At 44.4% G+C, this 12,867-nt stretch overlaps 2 non-coding genes across 2 annotated transcripts; both read left to right on the forward strand.

The window, feature by feature from the left end:
* Positions 1–9,329: 9,329 nt before the first annotated feature.
* Positions 9,330–9,412, forward strand: TRNAL-CAG. Its single transcript has one exon. It is a non-coding gene; the product is annotated as a tRNA-Leu (tRNA).
* Positions 9,413–9,940: 528 nt separating this feature from the next.
* Positions 9,941–10,011, forward strand: TRNAG-GCC. The gene has a single exon. It is a non-coding gene; the product is annotated as a tRNA-Gly (tRNA).
* Positions 10,012–12,867: the final 2,856 nt, after the last annotated feature.

Consider the following 12,867-nt stretch of genomic DNA (forward strand, 5'->3'; position numbering starts at 1 on the left):
AATCCAGCCTCAGACACTTAACACTTAACTAGCTGTGTGACCCTGGGTAAGTCACTTAACCCCAATTGCCTCACTTAAAAAAAAGAAGAAGAAGAAGAAGAATCAATGCTTGGGGGCAGTTAGATGGTGCAGTGGATAAAGCACCAGCCCAGGATTCAAGAGTACCTGAGTTCAAATCCAGCCTCAGACACTTACTTGTGTGACCCTGGACAAGTCACTTAACCCCAATTGCCTCACCCCGAAAAAAAAATAAAATAAAGGGTATTTTCCTTGCTGCCTGAAAAATGTGTTCTTAGATGTAGTGGTTCTGAAATTTGACTATAATGTTTACACTAGGGTTTTCTTTTTGTTGGTGTTCTCTCGATTCTCTCAATTTTTAATTTTGCTATCTTATACCAAAATTTATGGATGATTTTTCTGTTTGATTTCTTGATGTTATTCAAGTTTTGATTTTCATTATTTTCATGGAAGATCTATAATCTTTAATTCAACTCTTCACAACCACCATTCAAGTTCAGTGTTCTTGTTTTGTAAGGCTCTCACTTGTTCTCCCAAAGCTGACAACATTTTTATTACATTATTTTTCCTTCAGTTTTCATTTTTGCATTTCAATACAATTATTTTATTTTTCATATGATATACTGGTAAAGAGTGAATCTGTCATTTGCTATAGTATCTTATTTCTCTGGTTAGCCTTGCTGATTTTTTTTGCTTAAGAGCTCTAATTTATGCCCTTATTTCAAAATTATGTAGGAGGCAAAAAAAAAAAAGGAGTTAACAGAAAAACCTAAGACCTAAGCTCTAATTTAGATATGAGCTCTAAAACAGATTCAGATGCCAATTAACGGATAACTTAAGAGTTGAGTCTTGGGGCAGCTAGGTGGCGCAGTGGATGGAGCACCGGCCCTGGAGTCAGGAGTACCTGAGTTCAGGTCTGGCCTCAGACACTTAACACTTACTAGCTGTGTGACCCTGGCCAAGTCACTTAACCCCAATTGCCTTACAAAAAAAAAAAAAGAGTTGAGTCTTCACTAATACAAGTCAAGGCCTAGGTTCTCCTTACCCACATTAATCACCACCCATAAGAAGAACATACAGAGGCAGGTCATAGAGACTTTAACTATAACAATGATACACTGACACGGTATAGAAATTCAAACTGATAAATGAAAACATTTTGAAACTAGACATGGGAATCAAAAAGTGACGTGTAGAAAAGACCAAATTTGTCCCCAGATTCACCTTATGACATGTAAACCCCAAAAACACACCTCCATGGAAAAAGGTACCTGTCTCAGGGGTTAGCTTAGACCCCAGGAACTCCAAATTAGGATAGCCCTCCCCTGGACCTCCCTAAGGGTGGAAATTATTATAACCAGACTGATAATCAATTTATCCATACTATAACTATAACTGCCTTTCCTTTCTATTTGAGAAATACCTTTCCACTTTTCTGGTTCTTTCCCTGTGTTCACTTACAGTATTGCAATAAAACTTGGGAAACTGAGTCACTGAGTCTTGTAATTCTTTTGGGATGACTCACCATCAATTTGACCCTAAATTCAACCCCACATCAAAAAGATCATAGATTTAGAGCTGGGAGGGACCCAAGAGATCAAGTTCAAAGTGCTGATTTTACAGATGAGAAAGAATGAGGGCCCAGAGACATTATTTCCCTGCTGAGTCATTCTGAAGGGTCTTGGAGTTGCCCCATTCTGATTTGGAGTGGCTTTGTAGGGGGTGTGTGTGTGTGTGTGTGTGTGTGTGTGTGGGTGGGTGGGTGGGTGTGGGTGTGTGGGTGTGGGTGTGTGTGTGTGTGTGTGTGTGTGTGTGTGTGCTATCTTCCTCTTCCCCAGGAGAGACTTAGCCTCTTTTTTATCCCAGTTTCCTCATCTATAAAACGGAGATAATAATAGCACCTAATTCCTAACTTTGTTGTGTGGAACATTAATTGTATCATTCTGCTGACACATTGAGCTAGAAGTCCGCTAAAAAAAAAAAAAAAGCTCAGCGTTTCATGACAATTTCTTTGGGACATGTAAAAGATTACTTTTTTCTATGTCTGAGTCTCAATTCATTAAACGTTAGAATCGAGTGAAGACCTTGATGGCTTTTTCCATCCCTGAACTAAAGACCAATATTATGTAAAAAAACATTATAGCCTATTCTTTGTGCTATTTAAATTGGTGCCTTATTAAACTCATCACATTCTAACCCCTCTTTTTGAATCCTATTGAGCTTTACCACCTTTTTCTCAGACAGTGAGTTCATACAGTTTATATCCAAAATAAAAACAACACAGTGAATCTGGTCCTTCAAGAAAGGGTTCTTGGTGGAATTTCAATAATTTGATGTAATCAGTTCCATGAAATTAAATTATAAAACAAAGAGTTATGTATAGAATTAGAAAATCACACAAAGGTTGTGGCTACAAAGAAAGAATCAAGATGCTTCCTTTTCCTAACCACAGCCATGGAGATATTTAGAAAAATGTTAACAACTGACTTGTTTTTCTACTTTTATCTTAATATGTGACATCACACAGATAAGATCACTGTTGGTAGAACTATGAATAGATCCAGTCATTTTGGAAAGCAACTTGGAACTGTGTCCAAAAAGCTATTAAATTTCGTATCCCCCTTGACCCTACTATACCACTACCAGGACTATACACCCATAAAAATATTTATAGTAGTTCTTTTTGCGGTGGCAAAGATTTGGAAATTGAGGAGTTGAACACCAATTGGAGAATGACTGAACAAGTTATGGTATATGTATGTAATGACCTGCTGTAAGAAATTATGAAAGTGCGGGGCAGCTAGGTGGCAGTGGATAGGACACCGGACCTGGATTCAGAAAGACCTGAGTTCAAATGTGACTTCAGACATTTGACACTTACTAGCTGTGTGACCCTGGGCAAGTCACTTAACCCTCACTGCCCCACCAAAAAAAAAAAATTATGAAAGGGGTGGTTTTTGGAAAAACCTGGGAAGCCTTATATGAACTGATGCAAAGTGAATGAGCAGAAGTAGGAGAGCAGTTTATGCAATAACAATACTAAAAAGACAAACAATTCTGAAAGAAATGGAATGACTCCAAAATATCTGTAAGCAAAGATAAAGGTCTGGCACAAGAATCAAGGCGAAGTGAAAGTGACCCAAAAAATTGAATGTGGAAGTTGAACAGTGATAAGGTATAGAATGAAGAGAGTTTTGACCCAAGAAATCATCTGCATCATCATCGTCATCATGATCTATTATTAACCCCATTTTACAGATGAGGAAACTGGAGCAGAGAGAGTACAAGGGGTTTGCCCAGGGTCACACAGCCGGTAAGTATCTGAATTGACATTTGAATTCAGGTCTTCCTGACGCCAGGCTCAGCACTCTTTCTATTCACTGCCACTTAGATGGAAGGATAAGAGGATCTGGAAGGAATTATGATGTGGGTGCTTTGCTCCGTCTAGTTGAGCCCATTGAAGCATTTAGGAGAATAGTCTAGGCGGTAGAAAAGAGGTGGGTGGAGCTAGAGAGAGAGCAGGTGGAGCTGAAAGTGAAAGTGAACAGATATTGCGTTAGTTGCGGCACAGAGGCCTTGTACGTAATAACGCCAGAGAGAAAGCGAGTCATCTAACAGTTGAAATTGATGAGTTATTAGGCAGTAGTAAAAGAGACAGTAGGTTCCCTGGTGGTCAAGTGGCTAGGATTGCGGGCGCTTTCCACCGCCGCGGCCCGGGTTCGATTCCCGGTCAGGGAAGTCTTTTTTCATAGTGGAAAAAGGACTTGGAGAGCCATACCCTCAACTGCAGAGAAGAGTCCCTTTTGATCTCATCCTTTCTTCCCTGAATTTCTTTCCTCTGACCCCGGCCAAATCCCCAAGGGCAAAAAGAAATCCTGACGGGATCGGAGACTCCCACACCCACCGAGGTCTCTTTCATCTGCACGGTTCTGGGAGGCGAAAGGCAGAGAGCAAAAGATCAACTTTGGCCTAAGCCTTTGATCACCAAGAGCTGATTCCAAAGTACTGGGGGGCCGGACGCGGTATGACGCCAGGGGTGATGGGAAGCGGGCTGTGCTCAAACCGAGCGGCCCAACGAAGGAATGAACTCGAAAGCTGCTCTCACAAGGTGTCCAGCCTCCTTCGGGAGAGAAAGGATTCCCGCGGGGAGAGGGCTCAAACTACTAGTCTCTGGGGAGGCGCCAGGCAAGATACGCCCAGGACCCCCCCGGGAAAACGCGTGGGTTGATATGATGTGAGCTCTGGGGGCTGTGGCACAAGGTTTAAGCGTGGAGGGTTTAAGGACTGAGAATATTTCCACCTGGGTAGCGAGGGGCGGAGATCGGGGGAGGGGGAGGAAAAGGTGGCAGAGACCGAGAGATTCAGAAACCGTTGCGAGGGCCGTGCATAAGAAGGAGGCTGGTGTAGGAAGAACATAGGCCGCAAAAAAGAGAATGGCCCAGAGGAGAAACCGAGGCTATGCAGGGGAATCCATCTCTTCTGCCACCTCCCCACCGCGTGGAGCTAACTCCCACACTAACCTCCTGGTGCTCCTTCCTCACAGCACCCCTCTTCCTCATCCACTTCTCCCTGCCCACTGCCTTTCCTCCTCTCTCTCCTCCATCTCCTTTTCCTCCAACCTCCCCTAAACTTCCGCTCCTACTCTTCCCATCCCCCACTTGCTCCCTCCCGCTTCGCCTCCTCCTCTTACCTGGATCTAAGACAGTCACATGGAAACGATGGGCGTGCTGGACGACTAGGGACCCAAGGTGTGGTGGAGGCGGAGGCGGGGGCGGGGGCGGGGGCGGGGGGGGGGATGGGAGAGTGATAAGAGATTGAGTCTGGCTGCCGAGCTAAGGAAGCAAGAAAGGTTTGTGAAGCTCAGAAAGTGTTTAGCCACTTATACATTCCTTCCACAACTCTTCCCATCTAGATTTCTATCGAGTGTCGGCATGAGAAATTAAATAGGAGTTTTTGCAAGAGCAGACGACACAGATCCTATGAGCAAATGCTTAACCCAAATTTTACAATAAGGTACTGTAAACAGCTCATAAAAGAAAAGAAAAAATCCAGACTTCTCTGGTAGGAAGCGCGGGCCAAAACATTTTATACCGACTTTCCAGATTCGCAGGGGGGCCCCTCCATTAAACCCCTAGATGTGAAAAGGATAACTGTAGTTCAACACTCACAGTCATACCTTGCTACTGGCGACAAACTGGAAAAAGGGAAAAAAGAAGGCTTTTAGTCAATGGCAGGCGTGTTCTTCTGTAAAACAGGGAAGCAAAGAGAATAATAGATTTCTAGGTAAGAGTAACTGCCTTGTTATGTCAAGTTTTGGGCATAGGCCCTGTCCCATCAGAATTCTCCATTGTTTCCTTGTGAAAAATAATTCTCAATAAATTGATATCTTGGAATGTCCCAGTGTTCTCCCTTTATTTTTTCGTCCTTTCTCCACTTTCCACCCCCACTCCCAAAGTCATGTTCTCTTGTAAGTAAGATTTCAATTTAGGTCAAGCCCAACCAAGCTTATGAAGAATCTTGGGTGGAGACAGATCCGATTTATTTTAAATAACTGAACGACTTTACTGATGAGATTAAACCACACCTAGGTAGAACTATTTTGGGTGAGAGGTCCAATATTCCTTCGCTGATGTCATCTTGACCAAGATTTGAGTGACCTAAGTCATGATACCCCCTGGACTTCATTTAATATAACCCACCTCCAATCAATCATGTCAACCTGTTGATTTGACAATAAACAATTAGATTTGATTAAGTGAGGACCTCCTGCAGTTGAAAGGGCATATGAACCTGGGATCCATGGACAAATGACTATCCTTTTATTAATAACTTACCAGCAAATTAATAAAATGATTAAATTATCCAGAAGGACAGAGTACGGGATGGATCGCTACTCTACTTCTATTTATTTTCTGCTCCCGGGGCTTGCGGGAAGGGCCAGGTGAAATGGGACAAGATAATAAAGAAGCAGGGAATCGGAACCATTTGTAGTTGGGGAAGGGGGGCAGAGCTGGAAGAACGGTCGGAGCTCTCCTTGATTTGGTGGCCACCGATTTGGTGGCGGCGGTAGAACCAAAAAACCCCATTCCTTGACCGAGAATCGAACCGAGGTCGCGGAGGTGAAAGCACCGAATCCTAGCCACCAGACCGCTAGGGAGTGATACCTGTTTACTTTTCTTACTCACTCTACACAACATAGGCCTTCTACATTGTTCCCACGTTTTCTCCGGTTTCTTCTGGGACTCCATTGTACCTATTTCGGAGCTTTTCCCCATCACTCCCAATGACACCCACTTACATCGCTGCCCCACTCGCCACACTATGACTCCTTTAAATTCCACCAGCTCTACTCGCCACGAAAAGTATCTCCACACACAGTAGAATTTGGAATTCACACCCTATAACCCCTGCCATTTTTCCTAGCTTGTCTCTCTTCATTCTACACCTTGCCGCCTGCTGCCCTTACGTTATTTCATTCATCCAGTCGCCTCAGCTGCCTCTTTGCTCCATGCCTTTCTCTCTCTTCAGAGCATCTGCGGATACCTCGATGTCTTCACAACCTCTTCATTTGCTTTAGGAATAATCTGTTAGCCTCTGCTTGGCTTGCTGTTTCTTTTCTTTCCTAGTCAGCATCACTCCTCCAGGATGACAGAAATTATTCGGAAATAACTTGGTCAGGCCCTGAACCCTAGAAGGAGGGAGGCTTGCACTTTCAGAGAGGAAATCTTGCTCTCTTGAATGTGCTCTACACTACACCCAAGAGTGGGGGCCCTCTTCCTTCACTTCTCGTCCCTATGCGGATGACTCAAATTTACTTACACGGTACTACCCTCTCTCCTGACCTTTGGTTATTTAGCACAGTGCTGGACACACAATAGGCCAATTAGAAATGCTGACCCCTCACGACCGCCACTTCCACCATCCTGTTTTCAGAAAAGGAAAGCACTTTCTCGAATGGAACATCCTTCACAATTCACAAACAAAGTTTTGTTTCGTGAGTTCACAGTTCACAAAGAATAGGTTTTTGTTTGCTTGTTTGTTTTGCCTGTAAATGTCCTTGATAACTTGGAAAGATTCACTGACATTTTTGAGTGATGGCAAACATTGGAATCCTCCATCACCCAAGTTTTTTCAGTTTTCTCCTAAGCAAAATGAAGCTGAAATCAGCCTTCTGATTGCTCCTCTAACTGCTCGCCATAAAAGAAAGAGCAAGAAGGGCCTTCTAGAAGACTGTGAAAATTCCAGATTCACTAAAATTCTTCTTCATCCTTATTTGGACCTTTAGGCTCCCTCTGCACCCACACTCCCCCTCCTTTCATACCCGCTCCTTCCATCCCTATTATTGTATCTTCTCTGTGGACTTCCAAGTCTTGACAGTAAGGTTGTACAAATCAAAATCATGCCATCAACTGCCCTTAAATTCTTCTCCATTTCCCTACTTCCTTTTGTCTAGTCTCTCCTTGCTTAAGTCCTGCCTAGAACCACCATTTCCCACTAAACTCCTTTCCTACGAAGATCACAATTTCTGCACCTCTCCCATCCTCCCAAGTAGCATTCTTTTCTATCCCTCCTCAAGTCTTGAACTGGTTTCACAAAAAATTTATGGTATTGCTTAAGGTCATTTGGTTCCTTACTGTAGCCCCAACCTTTTTTTCAAAAGCCCGCACTGCAAATCTCTGCCTGGACTTACCCATAGTACTTTTTTTTTTTTGGTGGACAAACGGAGGTTAAGTGACCTGCCTAGGGTCACACAGCTAGTAAGTGTCAAGTGTCTGAGGTCAGACTTGAAGTCAGGTACTCCTGAATCCTGGGCTGGTGCTTTATCCACTACCCCATCTAGCTGCTCTCCTTAGCCAATGGTATCTTAAAGGTAACATGTCCAAACCTGAGCTCATTCCATTTCCTCTGAGGCTTAACCCTCTTCTAAGATTCTCCATTTCTGTCTGTGGAACCATTTTCCTTCGTCATCCAGATTCACATCCTTGGTGCTTTCCTTAACTTTCTCCCTTCCCTCAATTCCTATGGTACCAATAATTTACTAGCTCTTATCCATCTCATTTCCATTACATCTGTCACATTCTATGGATGGAGGAACTATCTAGACCCATTTTCAAGGTCTCCTAATATCTTGCCTAGATTATAGCAATAGTTTCATAATTGACCCCTCTGACTGACATCACTCACCTCTCCAGTTTATTGTACTTATAGCTGCTTCATGGATATTCCTAAAATAGCCTTCAATACATAACCAATTAATTATACCACCTCTCTCTCTTTCACTCACTCACTCACTCATACATGCACACAGAAACATACCAAACATCACTCTGTGGATGCTCCATATTGATGGTAAGATAAAATACTGAATCCTTAGCCTGGCACTGAAATTCCTTCCCAGTAAGAACTTCCATCTCCCTTTCTGGTTTGATTTCCTATCCCTCCCATTCCCACACTCTCTACTGCTGTCAAACTGTCTTGTTTGTTGTTCCCCATGGGCCACATTCATACCTGGGTCTCTCGGGCATATAGCATAGGTGATTCCCACCTTCGATTGCTGGTTTCTGGATTTCCCTCTCTCCCGGATTCAGGTAGGAAAGATCTCCATTAATGCCCACTCGGCTCAGGTGCAACCTGCTTGCTACTTGTAATTTTAGAGCTGGAAGAGTCCTTAGAAGCCAAAGTTCGTCTCCCTCCCTCTTCCCCTCACTTTGGAAATAGGGAAAGTGAGACTCAGACATATTAAGTGACTTGCCCAGAATTACTGCTCCTAGTAAGCGTTTCTGGAAGGATTGAAACCCAATACTTCGGACTCCAAGTTCAGCAGCCTAAACAGAAAGTCGCGTCATTGCCACATCTCCCTCCTCCCCTTCTCGAACCCCCCCCCCCCAGCCCATTTCTTATCACTCTCTTCTTTTTTATATTATCTCATCTTGTTTTTGTATGTGCTTTGCATCCATGAATTCCTGTACAGTTTGTGCAATAAAAGGGATAGGCGATGCGGGCAGCGGGGAGCTCGGGAGAGGTCGGGCCAGATGAGGGTGATTTATTGTAGTGAGGGTTTTTGGGTCCCGCAGGAGGTGTTTCTGTTGGCTTGGAGAGGCGGGCGGGAAGGCACGTAGAATGTATGGAAGGATGGTTCTGGACATCTGGGATTTCTTGGAGATTACTGATACCAGAGTGAAAAGAGGAGGATTGGGGAATAGTGGTGTCTTGTTGGGAGAATCTGGGTGAAATGAACTGGAAAATCTGAGCCTCTGGTATTGTTGAGGTTGAGGGCAGAAGATTAGAGGGAAGGAACTCTCGGGCGTAAAGTCAGGATGGCCGAGCGGTCTAAGGCGCTGCGTTCAGGTCGCAGTCTCCCCTGGAGGCGTGGGTTCGAATCCCACTCCTGACAGTTTCTTTCTTGCCACCCTCGAGATTCCCCCCCCCCCCGACTCCAGGGCCACAAACCCTTTCGCAACAACACACTGCCCTTCATTGACCGAGCCACCACCTGTTTGTGTGTGTGTGTGCGTGTGTGGATGTGGATGAAAAGTGAGTGTGGACTACATTTGAGAAAGAAGTTGGAATTTTGCCGGAGAGCAAATTGGAAGAGAAGCGCACAGAGACTTCACGCCTCCTTCGATCTTCCACACCAATACAGCTTTCAGATATTTACTTTCCGGCTATTTGCTCGACGTTCCGGGTGGAGGAGGAGGTGGAGGAGATGTAGGGAAGGAGGACAAAGAGGAGTGTGTAGGAGGAGAAAGAAAGAAGGAAGAAGAAAGGTTAAGAGGAAGAATGACGAGTATGTTAAGGAGGATGGCAACATTTTTAGATTAGAATGAAAACATATTATTTTCAATTTTTGGCACTGGGCTTGGGCCACCAAAAGTGTGTTCATCGAGATCAGAAGCAGAGCGGAAGACCTTTCTAGAATCTAGCATGGGTGGTTCAGTGGTAGAATTCTCGCCTGCCACGCGGGAGGCCCGGGTTCGATTCCCGGCCCATGCATCTGTCTTTTTCAAGAAGCAGCACAGATAGCCCACTTTCGGACTCTGGCAATTCCCAGGTACCTTTTGGACAGGTAAGCCCTGGACCCTTGAATTCCCAGTATAAAGCACCCAACCTCGTTCGAACCATCGTGCACACCTTGGCTCTCCAGCCTTTGATACCCATCCCTTACTCACCTTAGGAGATCAGAGAAGATATTGGCTCTGAGGCCCTAGGATAGTGGACAAAGTGGTCCCTGTTCAAGATAAACCCACAGCTGATGATGAGTGAGATGAGCAGAACCAGAAGAACATTGTACACATTATCATCAACATTGAGTATTGATCTACTGTGATGGACTATATTCTTTTCACCAATGCAATGGTACAGAAGAGTTCCAGAGAACTCATGATAGAAAAGGATCTCCAAATCCAGGGGGGAAAAAAGAACTGTGGAGTATAGATGCTGAATGAACCATACTATTTCTTTTGTGTTTGGTGCTGATGTTTTTCTATTTTGAGGTTTTTCGTCATTGCTCTGATTTTTCTCTTATAACATGACTAATGCAGGAAAAAAAAAGAATGACTTTCAAGTTGTGAATCTAGGTGCCTAGAAGGATGATGAAATTTCATCAGAAACAATAAATCTAAGAAGAGGGGGGAAAAAAAGATAAACTCACAGTTTTCCAGGGCACCTAAATGCTACGGCTTCTGGCAAAATCCATTTTGCTTACCCAGCTCTGCCTCAAATCTTCCTCTCCTGAGGAGCCCTCTTCCCACCCGGACCCCATTTACCCTCTCCTGTGGAGCGCTTTTCCCAGCCGGAGAACATTTTCCCTCGCCTGAGGACCGAGTTTTCCAGACAGTGAAAGTTGAGCAGAGTGGATGTCTGGGATGGACGCTAACTCTGCTCCATTATTTCATCTGCTCTTGGGACTTGGCGCCTGGGCCCGGGGAAATGAAGGAATACAAAGGATCTCCTCCCACACGGCAAAACAAACAAACAAATAAACGAACGAATGAATGAATAAACAAATGAACATACAAATAAATAACTGAATAAGTAAATAAGTGGATAAATAAATAAACAAATAAAAATGAGTTCCCTGACCGGGAATCGAACCCGGACCGCGGCGCTCTCCGAATCCTAGCCACTAGACCACCAGGAAACAAGTACAAATTTTTTTTAGCTTCTTTGTTCAGTTTAACAGTCACCTGCTGTAAACCTGCATCCTGTTCAGTCTTTTCTTGGCATCCACTGGATCCACATCTGACTTCTCTCCCGGACCGTTCATCTTCGCCATTTCCACCGGCATATTCATGGACCCAACCTACCCCTCTACCTTCTCTCCCACGCGCTGGCCCATTCCTCTAAATGTTACCATCCTCTCTAGTCGCCTAAACAAAGCACCTAAATGAGAACAATAAAAAATCAGAACCCAAACTCCTCCCACCCCTGCCATCTTCCCTAGCTTGTTTCTCCTCATTCCACACCTTGCTGCCTATCGCCCTTTCATATTTCACCCATAGATAGGATCGCCTCAGCTGCCTCTCTGCTCCATGCCTTCCTCTCTTTTCGGGGCATCTGCGGATACCTCGATGCCTTTGCACAGCCTCTTCTTCTGCCCGAGGAACAATGTTTGACTCTGCTCTGGCGTCCTGTTTCTTTTCTTCCCTAGTCAGTACAGCAGGAGTAACTTAGAACGAGTTTGGTTGGTCCTGAGCCCTGAAAAAGAGGTAGACTTGCACGTTCGGAGAGGGAGTCTTGCTCTCCTGGATGTGCTCAAACGAGACAGAATCCATCTCCAAAATCCTCCAAGTTCTGTCTTGCTGTTCTCCATTATAGAGCACGTGCAACTACAAACACGAACTCTTTGCGGAGCAGGGTGAGGGGCGTGAGTGAGGCAAATCCCCCTATCCTGTCCTTATTACACCTCCTCGAAATAGAAGTCCCATAGAATCTCAATCTCACCGTATCCAAAACTAATCTCACCATCCTTCTCCTCAAACTCTCTCCTTCCCGGAACAGTTGTACCAACAATTTCCTAAGCCTGGTAACTTAGGTGACACCCTAAACTCTTCACTCTCTCTTACTCCCAGTTTTTTTTTCCCACTTCTCCTACAGTCAATCAATTGTCCACTGATGTAAATTTTACCTTCCTAACATTTTCCCCATTTGTCTGCTAATAAGTTTCCCTACTTCAATTCTCTCTCCACTCCAATTCAGTCCCCGGCAAGCTGCTAAATTGACAATATCGCTGCTCTTTTCATTCAGTAAACTCCAGTGGCTGATTTGGTAGAACTGCAACACTGACTCTCATCCATCAGGGTCTCTCCCCTGCTTATCTCCAAATTCTACAAGACTGTGGAAGAATAGCCACAAAAAGTTCCAGGTCCAGTTCCTGGACTCCCCACCGTCACTGCTAAGATTATTTCATTAGTACTTAATTGTTTTCAGTTTGTCTCCCTTATTAGACTGAGATTAGACTCTTAACTCCTTGCGAGCAGAGATTTTCTTTCGCTTTTCTTTGTACTGAGTGCACTGAAAAAGAACAAGGAGTTGGATCCAAGATAGGAAGGTGTGAGAAATCCCGGATGCAAAAGAACCCATGTTGAACTCTCATGGGAGGAGATGGACAAGAGTGGGCTGGCCCAGAACTCCATCTTTGGAGGGAACGTTCTGATGGGTGAGATCCCAGATCTTTTTTAGTGCCTAAGTATGCATTCTATCCCATGTTGCCTTCCAGCATGACATTTCCTTTAGTGGGAAGGTCTCTCTTTCCTGTTCGTCTTCCAAAGATGCTGACACCTAATTTGGTATCTTGCAAAGAGTAGGCACTCAGTTTCAGCTCAAGTGAAGTGAGGTGGAGTTTTGGGC

Source organism: Dromiciops gliroides, chromosome 4 (assembly GCF_019393635.1).
Source record: "Dromiciops gliroides isolate mDroGli1 chromosome 4, mDroGli1.pri, whole genome shotgun sequence".
NCBI lineage: Eukaryota > Metazoa > Chordata > Mammalia > Microbiotheria > Microbiotheriidae > Dromiciops > Dromiciops gliroides.